We start from the raw sequence: 14,637 nt of genomic DNA on the forward strand, positions 1-14,637 counted from the left end.
AAACACTTGAGGATACAGAGTCTCTAATTAGAATCACAAAAAATTTACCCCAAAATAAATTCAATCATTCATATTTTACTTCTGCATTTCTAATATGGACCTTATTTCTTATTTCTATATGAATACATACTTGAGGCAGATACAAAACCACGGTGGGCATATATTAACATTATTTTAAAATCTCCATTCCAAAAAAATAAAAAAATAAAAATAAAAAAATAAATAAAAAATAAAATCTCCATTCCATTTTCTCTTAAAAAATAAAAATTTACTAACCTACTCATTCATTCCTCCAAGGACTGACAACTTATAACATTATCTTCAATTAGATTTTCTTACAACGAACTCTAAAGTTCAAAACAACCAAAAGCCCTAAGGTCCTCTACCAAAAGAAGTACCATTTTGAAGATAGTTCTAAAAAGATAATTATATACAAACACGTTGGGTCAGACATCAAAAAATAATTGAATATTTGGGATACCTAGCTGGCTCAGTCAGCTAAACGTTTGCCTTCGGCTCAGGTCATGATCTCAGGGTCCTGGTCAGTGGGGAGTTGGCTTCTCCCTCTCCTTCTGCCCCTCCCCTTGCTTGAGCATACTCTCTTTCTCTCAAATAAATAAAATCTTTTAAAAAAGAAATAATTAAATGTTATTTAAAACTTAAGGAAACTTTGATTTCCTCTTATATGAATTATGAAGAATTCAAAGAAAGTTATCAGGCAAAAGTGTATATACAAAGATGGTCACAGTGACAAAAACTATATATCTAACAAGGGCATGATTTAATATATGACACATCCATAGAGATTATGCAGGTACTTACTAAAAACATATGATACAAATATTATTTAATAGAAATATTAGGTAAAGAAAAATCACATTCCTTATGGTATTCATCATGTTAAAATATGCAGAGAAGAAAACTAGATTTTCTGAATTTTCCAAATTCCTGTAACAAACATATTTTGTAATTCCCAGATAATAAATTTAAAGTTTGGGGCAAGTTAACTACAACAAACTTATTATAGCCTATTTCTCCTAATGAGTACAACCAAGAACCTTGGACAAAACAAGAAAAGCAACTATCTGAGGACTCTGAAAAGTACACAGCAGATGGATTAGGGGAAGAAGTCCAAACTTAAATAAGGACCCATGATGGAAGTGAGTTTCAGGGGCTTTTCTCCTCTCCTCTCTTCTGATTTGACCCCTTGTGGGTCAAGTCCCCAAATGTCACATAGCAAGAACACAGACCACAAACTCAGAACCAAGAAAGAGGGTCTCGGTGAGTCAGAGAGTGTGGGAAGAAATTCCTGAGGCTTCTTCTTCCCTGCCTGGCCCCAAGGCTATCCTGAGTTAAGCCTCCTACTAAAACCCTGAGTGACAAGCACAGTGCAGTGGAGATGGCATAAGCATCTAAGGCCCTGGAGAGAACTGGCAACTAGGAAAAGGGAGCCCCTGTGGTCAAAAGAGCATAAGAGGAATCCTATTATCTTCTCTTTTTCTTTCACTACTTTCAATTTGGGGGAAGTCTAGTCTAGTCTAGTCCCAGCACAAGGGCAAAGAAGAGTGGGGAGGGGGTTGGGAAGAAGTATAGTTATAACATCAAGAGAGCCTCAGTTTCCTAGCTAGAACACTAGTAAAAAGGCTCCAGGTAGCCAAAAGATACAGGGGAAATCTTAGAAAAGAAAGCAAAAAAAGGATCCCCGACACAAATCCTAAGCAGGCCTCCAAACTGCACTGTGGAGGACAGAGCTAAAGAAGAGCAGCAAAGACTCTGACAAATGAATATGTATATGACAAATATAATCCACCACCCAAGTCCCAGATTATACTCTGAATGAATTATGTACAGAGTAGACCCAAACACCGTAACAAAAGCTATAAATCACTAACAATAGAACCATACCCACAGAGGGCAAGACAGAACTTGCAATCTAAATAACCAGACTGACTACATGCTAACACAAAACAAAATCAACATTATCTCCAGAGGATTTTGATAAAACCCAGACTCTCACAATACCCCAAATATTTAAGATAAAATCCAAAATAACTTGAAACAGGGGTGCCTGGCTGGCTCAGTGAGTAGAGCATGTGACTCTCAATTGCAGGGTCATGAGTTCAAGCCACACACTGGGCATGGAACCTTAAAAAACTTAAAACATAAAGAATCAGTACAATCTGATCTATCCAACTCAAGAAAAGGAGTTAGGATGGGTGGCTCAGTCAGTTGAGTGTCTAACTCTTAATCTCTGCTTGGGTCCTAATCTCAGGGTCATGAGTTCAAGCCCCGCATTTGACTCCACACTACACATGGGAGTCTACTAGGGGGAAAAACAAGGCAGTCAACAGATGAAAAGAGAAAAATAATATAAACTTATCAGAGAGGATTCTCAATCAGCTATTGTAACTATACTCCATAAGGTAAATATGGACATTCTTGAAATGAATGGAAACAGTTTACAACAGAGAAATAGAAAAAGAATCAAATGAGTTGTAGAAATAAAAAATAGTTTGTGAGTAGAGGGAAAACCTTACAAGATGGGCTCAAAAGCCATAAAACATAGTGAACTTTAACAGGTAATAAAAATTATTCAATCAGAAGAACACAGAGTGAGAAGACTGGGAGAAAAAAAGGAAATCGTGTTAAGACTCTGAGAGAACACATCAAAAAGTGTAACGTTTGTGTCAATGGAGTCCCAGAAGGAAAGGAGAAAAAAAAATGTCTGTAGAAAATAGATTTGATGAAGAAATTCCCCAAATTTGGTAAAAGACATATTCAAGAAGCTAAGCAAACTTCAAATAAGATAAATTCAAAAACAACCACGCACTGACAAATCATAATCAAACAGCAAAAAACCAAAGGTAAATTTTTAAAAAAAACCTTAGAAGCAGCAAGAGGAAATGCAACACAAAGAAACAAAGTTCAGTATAAATGCCGATTTCTCATCAGAAATCATAAAGGCCAGAAAAGTGTGGAATATCTTTAAAATGGTGAAAATAACTGTCATCCTAGAATTTTATATCCAGCAAAATAAAGACATTCTCAGATGAAGGAAAACTAAGAAATTAATCACCAGCAGACATCCTTGAAAGTTTTGCTAAAGAGGGGCACCTGGGTGGCTCAGTAGGTTAAACATCCAACTCTTGATCTCAGCTCAGGTCTTGATCTCTGAGTGGAGAGTTTATGGGTCCTGAGCCCATGCTGGGCTCCACACTGGGTGTGGAACCTACCTTACGGTAGTCCCTGGGTGGCTCAGTTGGTTAACCATCTACCTTCAGTTCAGGTCATGATCCCAAGGCCCTGGGATGGAGCCCCGCTTTGGGCTCCCTGCTCAGCGGGGAATCAACTTCTTATTCTCCCTCTCACCGCCCTTTTGCTCTCTTTCTCTCTTTCAAATAAACAAATAAATCGTTATTTTTTAATTTTTTAAAGATTTTATTTATTTGAGAAAGAGAAAAAGAGCCAAGCAAGGGGAACTGCAGAGGGGGAGGGAGAAGCAGACTCCCCATTGAGCTAGGAGCCTTAGGTGGGGCTCAACCCCAGGACACTGGGATCATGACATGAGCTGAAGGCAGAAACTTATTAGCTGACTGAGCCACCCAATGGCCCAATAAATAATATCTTTAAAAACAAAAAAAAAAGAAAAAAAAAAAACAAAAAGAAAGAAAGAAAGAAAAAAGAAAAGAAAAGAAAAAGAATTGTTAGAGAAAGTTCTTCAAAGTTAAAGAAAATGATGCCAGAGATATACATGCAACTTTAGCAATGAAGGAAGAGCAACAGAACTAATAAATATGTAGGTAAATATAATAGATTATTTTTCTCCTATTAAACTGGCTCTTGAAAGTAAAAATTTTAAGATTGTATCTTCAGATTTTCAATGTATGTAGATTTGAGATACATAAAAATTATAAAGGATAAAGGGATCTCCATAGTTGTAAGGCTTCTTCATTTTACTTTCAATGGTAAAATACTAACTCTTAGTTAATTGCAATTCCCAGAGCAACCATCAAAAAAAATATAAAGAGAGCCAAACACCAACAGGTAAGTTAAAATAGAACACTACAAAACACACAAAGGAGAAAAAGGAACATTATAAATGACTCTATGCTGATAAATTCTAATTCACATTAGAATTGTTAGACCAGGGGGATCCCTGGATGGCTCAGCAGTTTAGTGCCTGCCTTCGGCCCAGGGTGTGGTCCTGGAGTCCGGGATCGAGTTCCACATCAGGCTCCCTGCATGGAGCCTGCTTCTCCCTCTGCCTGTGTCTCTGCCTCTCTCTCTCTGTGTCTCTCATGAATAAATAAATAAAATCTTTAAAAAAAAAAAAAAAAAGAATTGTTAGACCAATTCCCTGAAAGACATACTACTAAAATCACTCAGGGGATGCCTGGGTGGCTCAGTGGTTTAGTGCCTGCCTTCAGCCTAGGGTGTGATCCTAGAGTCCCAGGATCGAGTCCTGCATCCGGCTCCCTGCACGGAGCCTGCTTCTCCCTCTGCCTATGTCTGTGCCTCTCTCTTTCTCTGTGTGTCTCTCATGAATGAATGAATAAAATCTTTAAATAAATAAATAAATAAATATGCACTCAGGAAGAAATAAGTAACCTAAGCAGTCCTCTACTATACAAAGAATTGGTTATAAAAACCCTCAAACATATCAATTTATTCTCTTATGGATTATGCTTTTGGTGTTTATCTCTTAAGAAATATTTGCCTAACCTTGGGTCACAAAGGATATCTCCCATGTTTTCTTCTAGAGGTTCTATAGTTTTAGGTTTTACACTTAGGTCTACGATTCATTTTAATTTTATTTTTGTATACAGTGTAAGGTATTAATCACAGTTCATTTTTTTCTTTTTTCCATATGGATACCAATTGTTCCAGCACCATAAAAAAAAATACTATCTTTTTCCACTGAATTGCTTTTTCATCTTTGTTAAAATAAGGTGTCTCTGTAAGTCTATTTCTGAACTATGTTCTATTTCATAGATCTATTTTCCTTCACATCAATACCACACTGTTTTGATTACTGTAGCTATATAACAGGAATTTAAATACAGTATTATTAGTTGCCTAACTTGTTTTGGCTAGTCTTTTGCTTTCCATATGAATTCTGAAATCAGTTTGCCAATTTCTACATCACCAGATATTTCTCTAACAATTGCAGAAGAAACGAAAATACTATTTACACAGAAATCTTTATCACTAATGGTTATAACAACTTTGGTCATAATCACCAAAACTAGAAAAACCCAAACGTCCTTCAGGAAGTAAATGGAGGGGCGACTGGGTGGCTCAGTTGGTTAATCATCTGCCTTTGGCTCTGGTCACGACCCCAGGGTCCTAGAATCAAGCTCTGTATTGGGCTCCCTGCCCAGCGGGGAGCCTGTTTTTCCCTCTCCTTTCCACTCCTGCTCTATTTCTGTCTCTCTGTCTCTCAAATAAAGAAACAGAATATTAAAAAAAAAAAAAAAAAAACAAGTGGAAGAACCATCTATGGGGTACATCCATAAAATGGTACTACACAGCAATTAAAAGGTAAGAACTATTATACCCACAGCAACCTAGATGACTCTCAAATGCAATACAGTATATTTAAGCCAGACTCAAAACACCATACAATGTATATGAGATTCAACAACAGTTTGGTAAAGTCAAAACTATAGTATCAGAGAACAGACCGCTACTTGTCGAGCACTGGAGTTGGGGAAGGAGTAACTTCAAAGGGACAGCTCTAGGCAATGTTTCAGGATGATAAAATTGTGCTAAATTTCAATTTTGGTGGTGGTTACATAACTGCATTTGTCAAGACTCAGAACTTTACTGTGTGTAATTTAAATAAATTTAAGAAAAAAACAAACATCACACATACCATAATCACAGCCCTCTCTGAATAATGCTAAAAGTATACATGTATGGCACAAAATTTTATTAATAATTAAAGAGTTACTTGTTAAAGATTTATCTTTCACATTATGGGTAGAAATTATTTTTATATAAGTAAACCTAGTACCTAAATTTATAGACCAAGTACCTACTTTGTAGACCTAAAAGTAGCCTAATCAGGAAATATTAAGATTACTCCTATATGGAACTGTCAGTCAACAACACAAATGAGATTAAGAAGAAATTTCCGATGAATTTAAATTTAAGCAATGGTTTCCAAAATGCTACCCGCAATATCAGAATCTTTCCCTGATGAAAGCAGCGATAAGTAACTTAAAACAAGTACCAAAAAGTTTCATGAAGTTTCAAAGAGAAATAATTTCTATTGGGAATTGTAATCATTTTTATACTCTAACTATCATTCTTTTTTTCCAGACTATATATCACTTAGACTTGGGCTTTTTGAAGATTTACAATATAAAATTTAACCTTTTTTAAATAAAGGAAGTTATCTAAAGTGGCAATATTTTACTGAATATGGTCTATAAATTGGGCATTTCCTTTGTTAAAGAACTAAAAATTTTAACTGCAAAAGTCTAATAAATTTGGTTTCATAAAGATAATAAAAAACATCTTTTGATCCATTTCATCTTTTATTTTTGTTCCTGCTCCCAGCCTTGACTCTCTCTGTATTGCTTACCTAAAAAATAACTCCCATCACAGCAGTTGAAAATTATGGCCTTCCCTCTCAACAAAAAAGTAAAATTCCAATATGTAGACTTGCTTTTCTCCAATTAAAACACACACATAACACACACACATTTGTTCCCTCTCAACAAAAAAGTAAAATTCCAATATGTAGACTTGCTTTTCTCCAATTAAAACACACACATAAATCTGACTGCAATTCATTCAACAAGTATCTACTGAATGTCTTTTTATGCCAAGTACTGTGTTAGGTATTGGACAGTAGGATATAAAAATGATTAAGTCAGTGCTGGGCTCTAAGGAACTCAAAGGCCTAATGACACAGTCAACAAGTATGCAAAGCATACATTATTTATAGCTACAAAGAAAAGAGTGGGTTTGTTGTTTTAGGGGTTTTTTTCATAGTTTAAGGTGACAGACACTTTGGTAAACTTAATAAAAGCTCACTGAAGATCATTATCTATGAGCCCCCTTACAGAGAATGGTCCTTATCTTCTAGCACTTCTTTCTGCTGTCCACTGAAAAGAAGTACATCAACAGCTGATCTCTGTAAATTTTTTTTTTAATTTTTATTTATTTATGATAGGCACACAGTGAGAGAGAGAGAAGCAGAGACACAGGCAGAGGGAGAAGCAGGCTCCATGCACCGGGAGCCCGACGTGGGACTCGATCCCGGGTCCCCAGGATCGCGCCCCGGGCCAAAGGCAGGCGCCAAACCGCTGCGCCACCCAGGGATCCCAACAGCTGATCTCTGTAAACAGAAATTGCTTATTTAACTTTTTAGGATTATATGTATTTGAAATAATGAACATTCTCTATCCAAGGAAGAATGCTCGCTCTCTCTCAAATAAATATTTTTTAAAATAAAAATTAAAAAACAAAACATAACAAAATAAAATAAAAATAAAAGAGAGGGGCACCTGGGTGGCTCAGTCGGTTAAGCATATGCTTTGGTCTCAGGTCATGATCCCAGGGCCCTAGTATAGTGCCAAGTCAGGCTCCCTGCTGAGGGAGTCTGCTTCTCCCTTTGCCCCTCCCCACATTCATGTGCTCACTCACTCTCTGTCTCTCTCTCAAATAAATTTTAAAAAAAGAAAAACAAAAGTATTAGGTAACTAGTAGTATTGTGGGAATGCAGAAGTCTTTGAAGGTATTTGAATCTTATCTACTAGAGAGAGATAAGACCCAAAGATTTTGTAAAATGGAGTGGTACAGTCAAATAATTATTTTAAGACTATTTATACCTCCATAAAGCTGGGGGGAAAAGCCCATGAAAAATATTTTAAGGCATATTTTTTAATATGACTGGGTGGCTCAACGGTTGAGCATCTGCTTTTGGCTCAGGGCGTGATCCCCGAGTCCCCGGGATGGAGTTCCACATCGGGCTCCCTGCATAGAGCCTGCTTCTTCCTCTGCCTATGTCTCTGCCTCTCTGTGTGTGTGTCTTTCATGAATAAATAAAGTCTTTAAAAAATATATATTTTAAAGTATGACTCTGGTTATTGTTAGCTTGGAGACAGGGATATTTTTTATGAAGCTATTAGCACATTAGGGGCATAGTAATTTCCCCATACCAGTCGGAGATATTATCATTCTTTTCAATCTCCTGCTTCAGGGAGAAAAGAGAGGTCACCAACAAACCTAAAACATCTACATCTAATCTCTACGTCTTCCCTGTTTTACAAGGAACACACTACCTAAAACCTATCTCTCCACCAGTAGATCAGAGCTTTGCTCCTTAACAAGATTTTCTGACCACAGCTTCAACATTATCAGGGAGCATACTAGGAAAACAGACTATCAGCACACCAGACCAACTGAATCATAATTTGCAGTTTAACAAGATCCCCAGGTGATCTGCATCTTGCACACTGAAGTTTAGAAAGCACTGGTCTTAACAGAAGCCAGTTTTCTCCCAGTTTCTCAGAATCCTAAACACTATGGATATTCTCTCGCCTATCTCTTTGACCTTTAAAAGACAAAATCCCCACACCCCCATTCCAATCCAACTTCTTGAAAAAGTTTTCCACACTCCCTGGCTCTATTTCTTCATACTCCTGCACCCATTCAAATCTGCCCCTCACCACCACTCCACTCCACTCTCATTAAGATCAAGGTCCTTGAGAATGTAGCTAAATCTAAAGGACATTTTCAGTCTTCACCCTACTTGACCTCTCACCACAATTCAGCACAATTGTCCTTTCTCTTTTTGAATCACTTTCTTCCTGTGTTGACATGTACACTAATGATGCAAAAGCAATAGTGGGTGAAACTGCTGGTGTTTCAGCATGAATCAAGGCAAGGGCACTATACTAACTACTAGCTGTATTCTTCACTGCGGAGCTCTGGCATTAGAGGGGCAGTTTCACTACAGAATTACAGAATAACCTTCATGAAGGGAAAAATTATTAATCTTACTGAATTGCAACCCTTGAATACTTATCTTTTAGATATCCTACCTCAGGAAATGGAAGTAAATATAAAGCACTTTTGCATCCTGAAGAATGATGGTTGTGTCAAGTGAAAGCATTTGTATAACTGTTGGAGAACTGAACCAGACACTTTTTTCCACGCAACACCATTTTTACTTGAAAGAACTTCAGGCAAACTGTGATTATTCAGACTTGGAAATGTGGCAAACGTTTTCTCAAAATTTAACGAAGCCTTCCACTTCAAGGAAAACAACCAACAGTATTTATTGCCAAAGATAACACTAAAGCTTTCAAACAAAAATGACAATTTTGGAAAACCTGTATCTGCCACCATGAGCTAGACAGCTTCCCAATACCGAAACTTTTCTAATGACATCAGTATTCATATTAAACAAATGTGAGTTTGTGATACTATACAGTGACATGTCAACATCTGGAATATCTGTATAATTCAGTAAATCCATAACCAACAAACAATTTTACAAGCTTAAACACGGGTTAAAAAAAAAAAAATCCATTCCAGACGAGATCAGGTGTGTTCAGGGTGGTACGGCCGTAGACAAAAAAATCCATTCCAAGTACAACAGAGACCAATAAATTTTATGTAACAGAATACAAAAAGCTCATTGATATGATTCAGAATCCACATTATAAGTAACTTTTAAGAAACTATCACTTGTGGGGCCACCCGGGGGGCTCAGCGGTTTAGCGCCACCTTCAGCCCAGGGCCTGATCCTGGAGACTTGGGATTGAGTCCCACATTGGGCTCCCTGCATGGAGCCTGCTTCTCCCTCTGCCTATGTCTCTGCCTCTCTCTCTCCTCTCTGTGTATTCTCATGAATAAATAAATAAATAAAATCTTTAAATAAAAAAAATAAAGAAACTATCACTTGTCTAGTTTTGGTATGGTATCAAAGAAGAATATCCATAATTATGTTAAAAAAATCATCACAACATTCCTCCCTTTTCCAACTACATCTATGGAGGATAATCTTTTTTCATGTATTTCTATCAAAACATAATGCAACAGACTGAATCCAGAGGCAGAAATGAGAATCCAGTCAAATCCAAAGTCATGATCTCAGCCCCTCAAAATTCTTCCAGTATTCTCTCACTGAATGGCATCATCATCCATTGTAACCTGAGTAATCCATGATACTTCCTTTCTCACTACTCTCATATCTCAACAAATTCTATTTTACTTCCTAAATCTTTCTCATATCTACCCACTTCTTCCTACTTCTATTACCACAAACCTCTCTCTCTAGGACATAACCTACCAAGTCTAGAAGAATTTGTTCTTTTGTCTTATCTAAGCATCTATTCTATTCTATTCTCGAAAGAGCAGGTAATGGGGCAGCCCCGGTGGCTCAGCGGTTTGGTTTGGCGCCCAGGGTGTGATCCTGGAGCCCCAGGATCAAGTCCCATGTCGGGCTCCCTGCATGGAGCCTGCTTCTCCCTCTGCCTGTGTCTCTGCCTCTCTCTCTCTCTCTTTCTCTCATGAAGGAATAAATAAAATCTTAAAAAAAGAGCAGGTAATCTTTTTGAAAGACAAATGTAATCACATCATTCTTTTGCAGTATTTCATTGCCTTTGCATTGCTCTTAAGATGAAACAAAAAGCTTTACTTACCATATACAAAAGACTCCATCCCATCTGGCCCCTACCTTCTACTAGCACTCGAGCCAACTTTCCTTGTCCCAGTCACACTAGTTTTCTCCAAGTTCCTCAATCATGCCATACTTATCCCACCAAATCTTCACACATTGCTTCCTTATTTGAACACCCTTCCCTCCTCTTCATGCTTCATCCCATAAACTCTTATACTTCCCTCATATCTTTAGGAAAAACTAGTCTTCAGAGAAGGCCACATGGAATACCCTTACTCCTCCAGGTTACGTCACTTCTACATACTGTCATAGCACCCTAATCTTTTCCTTCATTGCACTTTGACATCACAGTTTATAACTGCAATTTTATTTCTATAAATCCGCCTTCTCTATCGACTACTAGACACCTTTAAGAGTAAGAGACTGTATCTGTTTTGGTCATCACCATATCTCTAACACTTGACATAAAGTAGGAAAACAATTTAAAAGGTTAGGGACACTTGAGTGGCTCAATCAATTAACTCTCTGACTTTGGCTCAGGTCGCAGTCTCAGGGTCCTGGGATCTACCATTGAGTAGGAATCAGCACTCAACAGGGAGTCTGTTTCCCCATCTCCCTTTGCCCCTCCCTTGACTCATGTTTTCCCTCTCTCTTTTTCAAATAAATAAAATCTTCAAAATCTTTAAAAGGTTAAAAGCCTTGTCACTATTGTAGGTGTTTTTCACCTTATATTATAAATATACAACAGGAAGTTTTCATCACTGTGTTCAACTTGCCCACTTTGGAATACAGACTCAAGACCTTCTTCCTTGAGATATCGCTCAAAGAATATACCAGAAAAATGATTAGTGGTGGTTGCCTCTGAACTGATTAGCCAGGAGACAGGAGGAGAGACTATTCACTGTACACCTTTTTGTGCCCTCATAAATAGCTAATTTTTAATTTTTTTTTAAAAGATTTTATTTATTTGTGAGAGACACAGAGAGAGACAGAGACAGACAGAGACACAGGCAGAGGGAAAAGCAGGCTCCATGCAGGCAGCCTGATGTGGGACTCAATCCCGGGACTCCAGATCATGCCCTGAGCTAAAGGCAGACGCTCAACGGCTAAGCCATCCAGGCGTCCCATTTTGTTTTTTTGTTTTTAATTTTTTAAAGAGCGTTCAGGCGCCTGGGTGGTTCAGTCTGCTAAGCAATCCACTCTTGATTTTGGCTAAAGTCATGATTCATGATCTCAGGGTTGTGAGACAGAGACCCATGCTGGGCATAGAGCCTGCTTAAGATTCTCTCTCAAAGGGATACTTACTATAGGTACTATATATTAGTGCCTATAAGTACTATCCCTAATTTTCCATTTTCTAGATCTTAGATTCTACCCACAAAATAGAACTTTTAAATTACACTATCTGAAGTTATAGAAGGCAGAATCTGCAAGTGCCCAGGATGGATTTATCTATTTATAATAGGTACAATAATTACCTATTTTAACATGAACACAAACTCATTTGTATCTCATTAAATTTAACTCTTAATTTAACTCATAAATTTATGACATTAAATTGAACTCACTAACATAATCACTAACATAAGCAAAAACTAACCTTGAACTTGAATTTTATTTTCTAGAGTTCAGGCATTAATAAGAGACAGCACAGCTTCACAGAAAATGTACATTCCTTAACTTCAAAAAGACTGTCAAAACTCCAAAACACGAAAAAAATAAAAAAATAATAAAAGAAAAAAACTCCAAAACACGGAGAGCCTTGTGTAATACTAAGTCAAAGGAAAAGGTTTAACTATTATGTGAGAAGCACTATGCTAGAGATTTCACATATATTTTTCCCTTTCAATCTTCACAAAAATCTAAACCCAAATCTATCCTATCCCAAAGGCCATTACTCTACCACACCATCTGCCTTTCCTGACTAAATACATAGAACTATTAATACAAGTTAATAAAGGAAAAACACATCTGAACATAGACACCTTTTGCTTTATTCAACATAACTAAGGACTATTTTCTAGTATATTATGAAATCAAGTTGGTATGGGAGATTTTCACCAATAGTTAAAACATGCGTATCATCTTGCTTTTCCCCTACCCTGTTTGTTGAATGTTGAAAAGAATTTAAAAAGACTCTCCAAAATCAGTTTCAGAAAATAAAGTCTCAAAATTCAAAATCAGAAATGTAGTATTAATGGGTAGCCCACTTTACCCAAAACACTTTTCACAAACATTCTTTCCTTTAATTCTCACAAGGAGCCTACTGCTATTTTACAGAGAAAGTAAACTAAGGCTCTCAAAGGCTAAATTACACGTAGCAGACCAAGAATCCAAGAATCTGAACTAGGTCTCTGATGCCACAGCCCATTCTTTCCACCAAATCATGCTGCTTCTCTGGCTCAAAGGAATCAGAACAATTTTTCTTGTGACAAGAAAATGTGACTATAGAATAAAAGAACAAACTAAGAATTTTTTTAATTGTCAGAAATTTAATTGAACATCCATTTTTTTGGTAGACAAATTACTGGTATGCTACATGAAACAGAGGTAACCATTTCAATTTGAAATAGTCTTTTTATCTTAGTAAATTAAAAATGTAAGTCACATCTAACTTTAATTTCATCTTTCTTAAAATTACATTATATCAAATATAAATAAGCCTAGAAAGGAATATGGAAAGAATAATGGTTATGTTAGGATGGTAGGATTTTATATAAGGATGTTTGCTATTTTAAAAATTTCCTTTAAAATCGTGTTAATAATGATAACACCTTTTAAAATGCCATCAGTAATAACGCTACTAAAAGAAAAAAAGAAATTACTATATATCAGTCCTTAATAGAAGATACCAAACAATCATTAATTTGATTGGCAAGTATAACCTTTAAAAAAAAAGCGTTAAGTAATTCTCAGGTTAATAAAGACCCTCTAATGAAATCTAGGAAAACTCAAAAATCTACTTCACTTTTCTATGAATCCTGCTAAACTAAGTGTCAACAGGGAGGCTAAATCATTATCCATTCAAAGTTTGTTAATAACAAAAACGAGTTCACATGAATGGGCCATTAATAAATTTTTATTTTGGGAGGGGGGATGGGGTAAATAGATGATGGGCATTTAGGAGGACACTTGTAATGAGCACTGGGTGTTACAGGCAAGTGATGAATCACTAAATTCTACCCTTGAAACTAATACTACATTACATGTTAACTAATTTGAATTCAAATAAAATCTAGAAAGAAAACAAAAACAAAAAATAAATTGTGATTCTGAAGCTTTCTAAGAATTTTTATCCTAAGATTTTTATCGCCTTAATGGGATTTACAACTAAGAATCAACCTTAATTCATATTCATTAATTATTCATTCAAAAATGAAGGCAGTTAAAAATATTTTGTCAATTTAGTAATAACAGCCTTTACTGCCACCTCAAAGAAATTAGGATAATTATACAGACTTTTTTTTTTTTTTTAAGATTTTATTTATTTATTAATGAGAGAGACAGAGAGAGGCAGAGACACAGGCAGAGGAAGAAGCAGGCTCCATACAGGGAGCCTGAAGTGGGTGGGACTCGATCCCGGGTCTCCAGGATCACACCTTGGGCCAAAGGCAGCGCTAAACCACTGAGCCACCCAGGCTACCCAATAATTATACAAACTTTTAAGTCAACATCTCAAACATCTTCTAATCTCCTCAAAACGGCATGAAGACAAATATAGAAAATCTGAGTTTTCATTTACTTAACAATGGAATTCAAAATTGCGAATAATATAAACAGTAAAAACCAAATGTGTTCAGCATTCAGAATGGTTAATCTAACTGGGCAAGTATCATAAAAGAGGAAAAACATAGCATTAATAGCCAATCTAGTAATGAATTTTTTCACATTTTCAAATAAATTCTACATTGAAACCTCTGAATAAAATTGTTTAAACTCTCCAAATTTCAGAATGTTTCTACTATTCCAAAAATAGACTATATGAGTAACACAATTTA

General features: G+C 36.4%; 1 protein-coding gene across 12 annotated transcripts in view; it reads right to left on the reverse strand.

The window, feature by feature from the left end:
- Window positions 1-14,637, reverse strand: part of HECTD1 (HECT domain E3 ubiquitin protein ligase 1) — a 91,702-nt gene that overhangs the window by 76,335 nt on the left and 730 nt on the right. The gene's annotated exons all lie outside the window — the stretch shown is intronic.

The sequence above is a fragment of the Vulpes vulpes genome, chromosome 6 (genome assembly GCF_048418805.1).
Source record: "Vulpes vulpes isolate BD-2025 chromosome 6, VulVul3, whole genome shotgun sequence".
Lineage (NCBI taxonomy): Eukaryota > Metazoa > Chordata > Mammalia > Carnivora > Canidae > Vulpes > Vulpes vulpes.